Source organism: Trifolium pratense, linkage group LG4 (assembly GCF_020283565.1).
Source record: "Trifolium pratense cultivar HEN17-A07 linkage group LG4, ARS_RC_1.1, whole genome shotgun sequence".
NCBI classification, from domain to species: domain Eukaryota; kingdom Viridiplantae; phylum Streptophyta; class Magnoliopsida; order Fabales; family Fabaceae; genus Trifolium; species Trifolium pratense.
Window position 1 is genome coordinate 45541109 of NC_060062.1, and position 13049 is coordinate 45554157.

Below are 13049 nucleotides of genomic sequence, written 5' to 3' on the forward strand. Positions count from 1 at the left end.
GTGACCTTGATATAGAAGATCTGACAGCAACCTGGGATAAACTATAGTAGTTTTCCTCTGAGACTTACTTGCAAAAATTGCTTCACAAATCCGTTCAAAAAAGTAATCTCCAAGATTAACTCTCTTCCTTGTCAGAAGGAAATATAACAAATGACGATGCGTCCAGGAGATTGTATCAGTCCCTCCAACTCTTGGACTGATAGAAGCAAGGATTATCTTGAACAAAACTCTGCACTCGTCAGTCAATCCTTTGACTTTCCCTTTCAGCTTGAAGTCAGTGCAGATGAGATGCAGAAGATCATCTCTATATCTGGTATCCTTTTCAAAAGCATCTAACTCTATCCCAGAGTTAGGTAGACCAAGAAGAGCATTGAAATGAATTGGAGAGAAAGCCATATTCATCCCACAGATGTTAGACCTAATCTGAACACCTGTAAATTCCAGCAAGCCCATTTCCTTCCTAGTTTTACCCTTCAGACTAGGATTCCTCTCAATAGCAGCAATCTCTTCCTTCTTTGCTTCATGTTTATCAAACACTCTTGCCTTCATCCAAAATTTCTTAAGCAAGTCTGGGTAGATAGGACCGTTAAGCATGTCGAAGTACTTATCCCATCTTTGTGATGTAAAGTACTGCTTAACTTCAAAGCCGTTTGCAGAAAGACTATCAAAGTCCACAATCTTCTCAGACAGAAAGCAGAGTTCAGATTCAGGAAATTCCATCTCGTTCCCAACAATCTGAAGATTCTTGAACATAAACGGTGGAATCTTTGTTGAAGAAGATGACGAAGGTCCGGCCATTGTTGGAGATTAGGGTAGGGTTTGGAAACTAACGAGAGAGAAAGAAAGTGTGTTGGAGGTTTAGAGAGAATATGAAAGTGTAGGTTGTGAAAGTGAATAGTGTGCAAGTGTATTGTGTAAGTTTATTTAAATGAGTACAGTTAACACAAAAATGGCAAATTTGGGAAGTTACGCTAATTGACAGAAAGTTGAATACCAAAAATCATCATTAACCACCCACTACCTGACACACGTAGACCACGTGCAGAAATTTACTCGGTAACTGCTATTTTAATGGACAACTGTTCAGCAGTGAATACTAAACGTTTCCCACTTAAATAGTTCAGAGCCTCTGAGATATTTAAAATTCTCTATCAGAGTTAAGTACTTCAGAGCTTGTGTTTCAGATGTTCTGAATCATAAGTTCTGATATACATAACCTCTTACACTTTAATCGCCAAAAACAATTTTTCATTCAGAGATTGAAAACATGTTCAGATGTTTCTTTATAAAATCAAATCTTTCAACAGATAAAGCTTTAGTAAATATATCAGCCCATTGATTTTCAGTATCAACAAACTTAATATCTATAATGCCTCTCTGAACATAATCTCTGATAAAATGGTGTTTAATTTCAATATGTTTGGCTCTAGAGTGTAGAATAGGATTTTTAGATAAATGAATGGCTGCAGTATTATCACAATATAAAGGAATATTGTTACTGCTTACCTGATAATCTTCTAACTGATATTTTAACCAGAGTAGTTGTGTGCAACACTTAGCTGCTGAAATGTATTCTGCTTCTGCTGTAGACAAAGCTATAGTAGTTTGTCTCTTACTAGCCCAGGAGATAAGGTTTTCACCAACAAATTGACAATTGCCACTTGTGGATTTTCTTTCAATTTTATCTCCAGCATAGTCAGCATCACAGAATCCATTTAGCACATAATCATTGGATTTCTTATAGAGAAGTCCAAGATTAGTTGTTCCTTTCAGATACCTAAAGATTCTCTTTACAGCAGTAAGATGAGATTCTCTGGGATCTGACTGGAATCTTGCACATAAGCAAACACTGAATAAAATATCTGGTCTAGAGGCTGTCAGATAGAGTAAGGAACCAATCATACCTCTGTAGACCTTTTGATCTACCTTTCCTTCATCATCTGACTTGCTCATGTTGGTAGTTGGATGCATAGGAGTGTTCATTATCTTGCAGTCATCTAGATTGAATTTCTTCAGAAGTTCTTTAGTGTATTTTGATTGATGAACATAAGTTCCTTCCTTCTTCTGATTGATTTGAATTCCAAGAAAGAACTTCAACTCTCCCATCATGCTCATTTCAAATTCATCCTGCATTATCTTAGAGAAATTCTTGCACAAAGCAGCATTAGTTGAACCAAAAATAATATCATCAACATAAATTTGAATGATTAAAATGTCTTCTTTGGTTGTTTTTCTAAAGAGTGTGCAATCAACCTTTCCTTTCTCAAAACCCTTTTCCAAAAGAAAATTACTGAGTCTATCATACCAAGCTCTTGGAGCTTGTTTCAGACCATACAGTGATTTCTTTAGTTTAAAAACATGTTCTGGGTTTGAGACATCTTCAAAACCAGGAGGTTGCTTAACATATACTTCTTCAGAAATGAAACCATTTAAGAAGGCACTCTTAACATCCATCTGATATAAGGTTATTCCATGATTAACAGCATAAGATAGAAGTAACCTGATCGCTTCAAGTCTGGCAACTGGTGCAAAGGTTTCAGTATAGTCAATCCCCTCTTGTTGACTATAACCTTGTGCAACCAATCTAGCCTTGTTTCTTACCACTTCACCTTGTTCATTCAGCTTGTTTCTGAATACCCATTTTGTTCCAATAATGTTCTTGTGTGAAGGCTTAGGCACTAGAGTCCACACATCATTCCTTTGAAATTGATTCAGCTCTTCTTGCATTGCTACAATCCAAGCATCATCTTTCAGAGCTTCATCAATCTTTGAAGGTTCCATCATTGAGATAAGACCAACTAAAGATTCCTCATTTCTCAGTTGAGATCTTGTCTTCCTTGGACTGTCCTTGTTGCCTAATATCAGTTCCTCTGGATGTGATGATTTGTATTTGAAAGTATTTCTTGGGGGCTCATCATCTTCAGACTCATCAACATCAGGTTCAGCAGTTGCTTCAGTTCTTTGTTGTTCAGAGTCTGTAGGAACTGTTGTGTTCAGAGGTTCTTCAGAGAATGGATGTTCTGAGTAGTTTGGAATATCTGAATATTGATCCTCTGATACCTGAAATCTAGACAAACCTTCCACAAGCTCTGACACTTGGTCAGGCTCTTTGTCATCAAATTTGACATGCATAGTTTCTTCCACAGTATGTGTTTCAGAAATATACAGTCTGTATGCTTTTGAGCGTTCAGAGTATCCTATAAAAATACCCTTATAACCTCTAGCATCAAATTTCTTTAGATGGACTTTGTTATTTAAGATGTAACACGTACATCCAAACTGATGAAAATAAGAAATATCAGGTTTTCTTCCTTTGAACAATTCATAAGCAGTTTTGTTCAACTTAGATCTGATATAGATTCTATTTTGAACATAACATGCTGTGTTTACAGCTTCTGCCCATAAAAACTTTGCTACATTTGTTTAATGCATCATGGTTCTGGCCATTTCTTGCAGAGTTCTATTCTTCCTTTCTACAACCCCATTTTGTTGAGGAGTTCTAGGAGAAGAGAATTCATGCAAAATGCCATATTTTTCACAAAAGTTTTCAAAAGGTTCATTTTCAAATTCTCCACCATGATCACTTCTAACTTTTAAAATAGTGTAGCCTTTTTCATTTTGAATTTGTTTGCAGAAGATGCTAAACTCATCATAAGCTTCATCTTTTGTTCTTAGGAATTTTACCCAAGTCCACCTACTGTAGTCATCAACAATCACTAATCCATACTTCTTTCCATTGATAGAGGCAGTGTGAACTGGCCCAAAAAGATCAATGTGAAGAAGTTCCAATGGTCTTGAGGTAGAGACAATGTTCTTAGGTTTAAAAGATGATTTTGTAATCTTTCCTTTTTGACATGAACCACAAAGTGTGTTTGAGTGATATTTGATTTTAGGTAAACCTCTGACAAGGTCAAGCTTACTAAGCTTAGAGATTAACCTCCAGTTAGCATGGTCTAACCTCTTATGCCAGATCCATTTTTCTTCACTCAAGGTCAAAAGACACATCACTTTTTGTTCATTCAAATCAGAAAGATTAATTTTATAAACATTGTTCTTTCTCAGACCTTTGAATATCATGGAGTTATCAGATTGTTTAGACACAGTACATGATTCCTTATTAAAGACAACTACATAACCATTGTCGCAAAATTGACTTATGCTCAATAGGTTATGTTTGAGTCCATCAACTAACCAAACATCATTAATAGATAGGGAAGAATTACCTACTGTACCTGTACCTATTATCTTTCCTTTTTGATTACCTCCAAAGCCAACAGATCCTCCTTCCTTCATAGTCAGCTTGGAAAATAGTTGTTTGTCACCAGTCATATGCCTTGAACATCTACTATCCAGATACCATGAGTGTTTCATGATATTTCTTTGAGTGGCAGGCTGTATGAGAAACAACTTTAATCATTGCGATAGAACTCTTCATCAAAGTTAATGATAAAGTCATCCCAGTATTCTTCCTCTTCATTTATCAAGTTCTGATTGTTAACTTGAGAACTTGTCAGCCATTGGTCTAGGACATAAGCCCTTCTTCCTTTGCATAGGACTTGTTTCCACACTCTAGGTAGGACATATCCTTTCCTAGTTGGTAAATCTGAATGATACATTATTTCAGCTTTTGGTACCCATCTTCTGGGTCCACGCTTGTTAGTCCACAAATGCTTATTATGTTGTCTAGTGTTGGAGAAAGATCTTGGTTTGGAATAATATCCTTTTTGAAACCTTTTCTTTTGAAATCTGTTATTATTCCAGGATTTGGATTGTTTATGATTCCAGGGTTTGTATCTATCACCAATCCCATGTTCTGATTGATTATATCTACTGACTCTAGAGTCATAAATAATCTGAGTCCTGTACTCCATCTGAGATTTAGAATTTTTTCTTTTAAAAACTTCTGATCTTTTAGATTGACTAGCTTCAGGTACTGAAGTTCCTTTAGATCCAGAATTTGAAGTTTCAGATGTTGAAGCTTTCAGAACTTCTGAACTGATGTTCTCAGGTTCTGAACAACTTCTATCTTCTGAACATCTTTCTCCAGATCCTGAGGAACTGGGTTCCTCTGAGCTGTCAGCTTCTAAATCACTCAGATCATCTTTGTCATTTTCAACACTACCAGGATTCTTTCCCTCTTCACTTTGTGGAACAACATAATAAACCCAAGATTTTCCAACCTTTTTGGCAAAGGTCTTCAGCTTTGAATATGTTCTACCATATTCATAGCCAAGTCCTTCTCCTCTATGTCTCAAAACATTATAAATTCTATTAGCAGCTTTGCTCTTTCCAAGATTGAGATGCACAAACTGTTGAAGAGCTATTTCCTGCTCATCAATAGGTTTGTGACAAACAGCACAACCCTTTTCAAAGTCATTTACTCTATTCAGAGTTTCTTGATATAGACCTTGAAAATGTTCTGCTTGTTCAGTCAGAGTGTTAAGCTTTTCTTGTAAAACTTTTTGTTTACTTAACACTCTGAGATGTTTCTCAATGACCTTGTTAAGTGCAGTTATAAGTTGAGATTTAGAGCAGTCAGAAAATACCTCATCAGTTACTTCAGAATCTGATTCTGATTCTGATTCATCGTCTGAGTCTGCATCTGAGTCAGCTGAAGCCATCAGGGCTAGATTTGCCTCTTCTTCTTCCTCAACTTCTTCCTCAGATGATAGCTCTTCAAAAGTAGCCATCAGACTCTTTTTCAATTTGCTCTTGAATTGTTGCTTCTTTGAGCTGTATCTTTTGCTTTTGTCTTTAGCAGACATTTCTGGACAATCAGCAATAAAGTGTCCTGGCTTCTTACAGTTGAAGCAGTTCTTCTGATCATCCTTTTTGCTGACAAAATTTCTGGAGCTGTTACCTCTGAAATTTCTTTTGTTAAATCTGTTCCATTGCTGAAACTTGGTGAATAAAGCAAACTCATCCTCATTCATCTCATCCTCTTGACCATCAGCAGAAGATTCCTCTTCAATATCAAGAAGCTGAGTCTTAAGAGCCTTAGAAGTAGTCCTAGTTGACTGTAAAGCCACTGACTTGGACTTCTTCTTAGTTTCTGAGTCAGCATCCAGAACCATCTCATGGCTTCTGAGATTGCTTATCAGAGCTTCAAGACTCAGAGTCTTGAGATTTTGTGCTTCCTCTATTGCAGTGACCTTGGGTCTCCAAGCAATAGGAAGACTTCTCAGAATCTTCTGAACATGGTCATAGGTGGAATAACTTCTCTTAAGAGCTTTAAGACCAGATACAAGGATTTGAAACCTTGTAAACATAGTCTCAATGTTTTCATCTTGTTGCATAGTGAATAGTTCATATTGCCTTATCAAAAGACTAGCTTTAGCCTCTTGAACCTTTTCATTACCATCATAGGTAGCACACATAGAATCAAAGATAGATTTAGTAGTAGACTTGTTCTCTATTCTGACATAATCCTCATGTCTAATAGCACCAACAACAATGTCCTTTACTCTATGATGCTTGGTGTAGGTTTTTAAGTTAGCTGGTGTGAGTAACTTTCTATGCTCAATGGACAACCTTCCATGTTCATTTAAGTTTTCAAAAGTTACTCCCAGCTCAACCAAATCCCACAACTCATGATCAATAGCAGTAATATTGCTATACAGTCTTTCCTTCCACCACTCAAATAATGATGCATCACCATTGAATATAGGGGCTTTTCTATTGCCACCATGTTCATGCGATTCATTACTTAAGTAGTCATAACCAAAGGCATTTCTAGGACCACCACCAGCACCACTGGCCTCACCGGCTTCACCGGTTGTTCTAGTGCTACTATCGTCTCCTCCAGACATAGTGTTCTCACAAGATCTTTACTGTCTCACTGTTAAGTGAAAGTAACAGACCAGAGCTCTAGATACCAATTGAAGGTGTGAAAACACAAGAAGGGGGGGTTGAATTGTGTTTTAGTCAAGTTTAAAAACTTTTTTAAGTTCTTAACTTAACTACAACGCAGCGGATAAATAACACAATAAACACGATAAGAGAGAGAGAGAGATCACACAAGCAATTTATACTGGTTCCTCTCACAAAACGAGAGTAGTCCAGTCCCCTTGCACTTCCCAGGGAGTTCACTATAATCACACAAGATTACACCTGCTCAAGCACACAAGCAAGAGACTTCTAACAATGCTCAAGCACACAAGCTTAAGACTTTACACTTAAGCACACAAGCTTAAGCTATCTCAAGTAATAGTAAAGTATATGAAAATATACAATTGCTCTTAGATGAACCTAAAGAGAACAAATACAAACTAGTACAGAGTATTTGACTAAAGTGCAAAAACACTTAACAGCGGTTCAGAGCTTGTATATCACAAAGTTCAGAGTTTGTTCAGCGCACGTTCAATTCTTAATAAATTATTTTTGTTGTAGCTGATTCTTCTAGTATATATACCACCAGAAAAGAGTCGTTGCAAAAAGAACCGTTGGAGTTGATAATCTTTTGTCTTCAAGCAGTCTGTCTTGATGCAGTTTGGTTGTATCCAAAACTAAGAAAGAGTTTCAGTTACTTTGACTACTGCAGAGTGGACTTTCCTTATTCAGCTAACAAAACTGAAGACCCACGTTCTCAAGTTAGGACAGACAAAACGAGAGTAGCTGAACTGATCAGGCTTGAAAGGTCCTTTTCTTCATTGGTAGAAGAGTTGACTAGCAAAGGGAATCTTCACAGCTTTCAAAGAGATCTTCAGACTTTGATGAAACTAGTAGTCAGTCAAGAAGTTCTGAAGACTTCATCCTCTGAACGTTGTAACTTCTGAAGTCTAACATCTTCTGAGCGCTTGTGAACTTCTGAATTCACATCCTCTGAGGTTCACTCAGAGCTTACCTGATGCTTATATCTGCGCACTTAAAATAAATTTTTAGTCCTTCCAATTGTTTATTAATACTTTGTTATCATCAAAACCTTTATAGATTTAGGGGCAAACATTTTTAAATCAATTTTGTTCCAACACACTATCCAACATTACTTCTTTATTAAGATAACACATACCTTAATATTCTTCTTTATTAGAATAACATAATTCTAATATTCTTCTTTATTAAGTTGATTAACACCTTAATATACTTCTTTGATATTTAAACAAACATCATCAACAACCATTTAACAATTGCATACAAACACAATTAATTCATGCCATCAACATACATCGATTATCACATACAATGTATTTATTTCGCATTTTAACACAATACCAAAATATAAGTCAATTGTATTAAACATGCATTATCTCATAAAACAACTTCCGAAATCGGAATCTACGCGAAAAACTGGGTAAAATAGGTTCCGGGGTCAAAGCTATCAAAAGTCAACGAAAGTCAACGCTGTCAAAAATGAACTACGCTGGGGGCGTGAAGGGTTCACGCTGCGCGTGACACAAGGCTACGCCGCGCGTGGAAATGATCACGCTGCGCGTGATAAGAATCATGCTACCCGAGACGATCAGCAACATTTCCAAAAGGATTACGCTGGGCGTGATGGGGATCACGCTGCGCGTGATTGCTGAGGGACAGTCACGCTGGGGGCGTGAAAGGTCACGCTGGGCGTGATAGATCTGATGTTCTTCATGTTCATACGAAAAATGGTCCAAAACTCACTTATTTGGCCCCAAAACCCCATTTTACATGTTATAAAACCCAAATATGTTTGTTTTCATGTCTACTACACATACATAAACATACAAGAACATATTGATTTACAGATCTACTTCAAAACACGTCATAAAGTAAGAGATCTATACATTTTACTCAAAACTCATAAAACACATTGTTCTTGGATCTAAGATCCACAAATTCCCATTTTTACCCATTAAATTCGTTCATACAACTTATTAAGAGTTTATTAAACATGTTATGATCAATAGATTTCACTTTCATTAAGAAAATCCCACAACCCAAAACGAAAATGAGTGAAAGAGTTTGGGAATGGAGGAATCGACATCCTCCCCTCTTTATGACCACTCATGAATATGAAATCTAACTCTCGTACCTTAGATCCGACGAAATCTCGAGCTTCCTCTTTGAATCTCAAGCTTTCCCTCTTGCCCTAGCTCTCCTCCTCTTCCTTCTCTCTTCATTCTTCTTGAGCTCACAAGGAAAATGAGTTTCTCTCTCTCCTTTTGAGCTTATAAAGCTCTCCCCTTTATTGTGACATAGGCCCAATGGGCCAAAAACCCAATAACTCGGCCCAACTAAAGCTCACGGACGCTAACTCTCACAAACGCGACTTAACTCGCTCATTAACTAATACACTCGATAAATAACTATTCGCCACTAACTTAATTAAAAGTCATCGCAACAATTAATTAAACACTTAAATAGCGAATAATAAAAATCGGGTCGTTACAAAGCATATCAGAATAATTGGAAAATTGGTGGCAACATGTTGTTCTTAGGTTTACTTTAGGTTTTTATTGAATAATAACATAACAAGAATTGAGAGAAAGTGGATGGGCAATGGTGTAAAGAAACACAAGTGGGTTATGTATTTTTGGGCTTCATTTTATTAGTTTAATATGGTTGCATCATTATACATTTATACCATACTTCTTCCGGCCTTATTTATAAGGAAAAATTACTTTTTAGATTCATTGAACAATTGATATATCTAGCTTAGATATAGACCAGATACATATGTTGTTCACTGAATCTAAAAAATAATTTTTGCTTATAAATAAGGCCGGAGGGAGTATAGGTTACGTTTGGAAAAATAATTTATTGGCGGCTAACAACATAAACGCTTATGACACTGTTTGGCAATACCAATAAGCTACCTTATAGCTTATGACTTATAATTTATAAGTTAAAAGACATGTTTGATAATAGTCTTTTTCATCATGAGCTTATAGCTTATTTTACTAGTTTATAACTTATTTTCTATAAGCTATTTCAATTAGCTTTTAAGCTTAGCTTATAATTTTTTTCTTCCATTTTTACCCTTATTATTTTATCTAAAATTATATATTTTACCCTTATTTAAAATAAAACTACTCGGTCTTTTTTTTGCTTACAACTATACGCCCTTATTTAAAATAAAACTAAGTGAATATAAACCATACAATTGATTAGTATCCTTATAGCAATTTTTAAGTTCAATTGAGTTCTTAATTTATGTTGCTCACTGGTGTCAAAAGAAAAATGCATGTTGCTCACCGTCATAAAATTACGTTGTTGACTGTATTATAAATTTATAATATACCCTCATTGTTTTGTTCCAATAAACCATACTTTTTTTTATATAAAAAAAATCAATTTTTAACTGTTAGCTTTTAGGAAAACCATGATTTTTGGAAAATAAAATTTCACCGAATAATTCTGTAAAAAAACAAATAAGTGAATAACAATTAGTTTAATAATATAAAAAATATATTATATATTAGTACATTTAATTTTTAAATTTTAAGTAGGTTAAATATTAATTTGATATCAATTTTATTATCCACGTACAATATCCTTTTATGTCATTTTATATTTATCAGCTAGTTAAACCGTTAATTTTGTCAAATACTTCAATTAACTCATCATCTATCAGTCACCAGTCATAAGCTTTAAGCTATCAGCCATCAGCTAGCTTATCAGCTAACCGCTATTTTTGCCAAACAGAACCTATGTATAGGTTTATATAAACTATTTTTATAGAAATAAAATAAAAATAAATTATATTTTAGTAAAACAAAATAGAAAAAAATTGTTTTTAATTATATATGCTACGAGCTATGTTTATAAGTTATAATATATATATATATATATATATATATATATATATATATATATATATATATATATATATATATATATATATATATATATTAAAGAACTTATGAAATAAGCTGACAAAATTTAATTATGAAATTGTCATAAGTTGATTTAATAAGTCCTCCAAAATAGTTTTGCAAAACTTGTGGCATTAAATAAACTTAAATTAGTCAATTCAATAGAACCTTAATTTCAAAATCTTTTATATTATAAGCTTGTATACACAAGCAAACCTTAAACCCTAATTTGTTTTCTCTGTTTTCCCTCCATTTTATCTTGCAATTTTTATTAAAAAATAATACAATTTTGTCTTGACTGGGATTCGAACCCGCAACCCTTTAGTGGAAGGCAATATTTCCAACCACTATGGCAAGTATACCAATTGTGATTAAAATTATCTGCAATAATTGATAAGCACCATCAATTTTAAAAGTATATCATATCAAAATTATTGTTGACTATATTATTCATCACGAAACATTTTTATGTCTTTCCTGATCAATGATTTTTTTTCTACCGGATCATAAATTTAGAGAATAATAATCATGTGAGATTTAGAAAGTTATTATCACGTGTGATTTGGAAAGTTATTATCAAATTCAATTATGCTAAATCAATTTTTTTTGCAATACAACCAAACACAACCATAGTCATGTCACTAATCACATTCATTATTTTGATTTTAACATTGCAAATTTAATATTAACCGATGATCAATTGATACAATATGTACTAGCAGATATTGAGATGATGTTACGTAGTTGTGGGAAGAGTTTAAAAGATTATTCTCCAATGCCTAGAGCAGACACATCATTAGTTCATGATATACAAAATAGTTTAATACACGACGAATTGAATTATAACAGACAATCATTAACTGAGGAACATGTTAGATTGATGTCAACTATGACTTCAGAGCAACGTAAAGTATATGACACAATCATGACAAGAGTTAACGGAAACAAACCTGGTGTGTTTTTTATTTATGGTTATGGCGGTACAGGGAAGATCTTTATCTGGAGGGCCATGTCAGCCGCATTACGCTCAAAAGGTGACATAGTTTTAACAGTTGCCTCAAGTGGGATCGCTGCATTGCTTATACCTGGCGGTAGAACAACACATTCAAGATTTTGTATTCCTCTAAATGTTGACGAGTTTTCAACATGTACCATAGTTCCTAAAAGCCCTTTGATGCTATTAATACAAAAAGCAAAGCTCATTATATGGGTGGGTTGAAGCACCAATGATGCACAAACACTGTTTCGAAGCTGTTGATCGAACTTTAAAAGATATTCTTAAGTCTGTTGATGAAAAAAATAAACACATTCTCTTCGGTGGAAAAATTGTTGTTTTTTGTGGAGATTTTAGACAAATTCTACCAGTAATACCCAAAGGTACAAGGTCAGAAGTTGTTCATGCTACTATTAATTCTTCGGTTCTTTGGAATTTTTGTGAAGTTTTAACATTTAGTAAAAACATGAGGCTTCTCGGTGGTGCTTCGAGTGCAGACGTTGAACAAAGAAGATTGTTTTCTGAATGAGTTTTGGGTGTTGGCGATGGAGAAATTTGAGATGACAACGACGATGATTTAGAACTTTACATTCCATCAGATTTATTGTTCCAAATTCAGGTGATCCTCTTGCTTCTATCGTTGAAAGCATATATCCCCAACTGTTACAAAACATGAACGATATAACGTATTTCCAAAGTAGAGCTATACTAGCTCTTAAAAATTCAATAGTCGACACAATAAATGATTATATGTTGGATTTAATTCCTGGTGAAGAAAAAACATATTTGAGTTTGATACTCCACTCACACAAAATGTAGACGGTCAAACAGTGGATGATGTTCATACTCCCGAATTTTTGAACACGATTTCTACGTCGGAAGTTTCAAATCTCAAGTTGAGACTTAAAGTTGGAGTTCCAGTTATGCTATTAAGGAATTTGAATCAAAAATTAGGATTGTGCAATGGAACAAGACTTATTATTACGAGATTGGGAAAACGTGCTCTTGAAGGAAAAATTATTTCAGGAAGTAATATTGGTGATCAGGTTTTCATACCTAGATTTTCTCTAACACCATCTGACGTGAGAATTCCTTTTAAATTTCAACGGAGACAGTTTTCTATAATGATTTCTTTTGCGATGATTATTAATAAGAGTCAGGGACAATCTTTAAAGCATGTTGGGATATATCTTCCGTCGCCAGTGTTTTCACATGGTCAGTTGTATGTTGCAATTTCAAGAGTTACTTCTTGAAAAGGATTAAAAATA

At 34.6% G+C, this 13049-nt stretch overlaps 1 pseudogene; it reads left to right on the forward strand.

Moving 5' to 3' along the window:
* The first annotated feature begins 12507 nt into the window (after positions 1 to 12507).
* On the forward strand, positions 12508 to 13049 carry LOC123921011 (annotated as a pseudogene).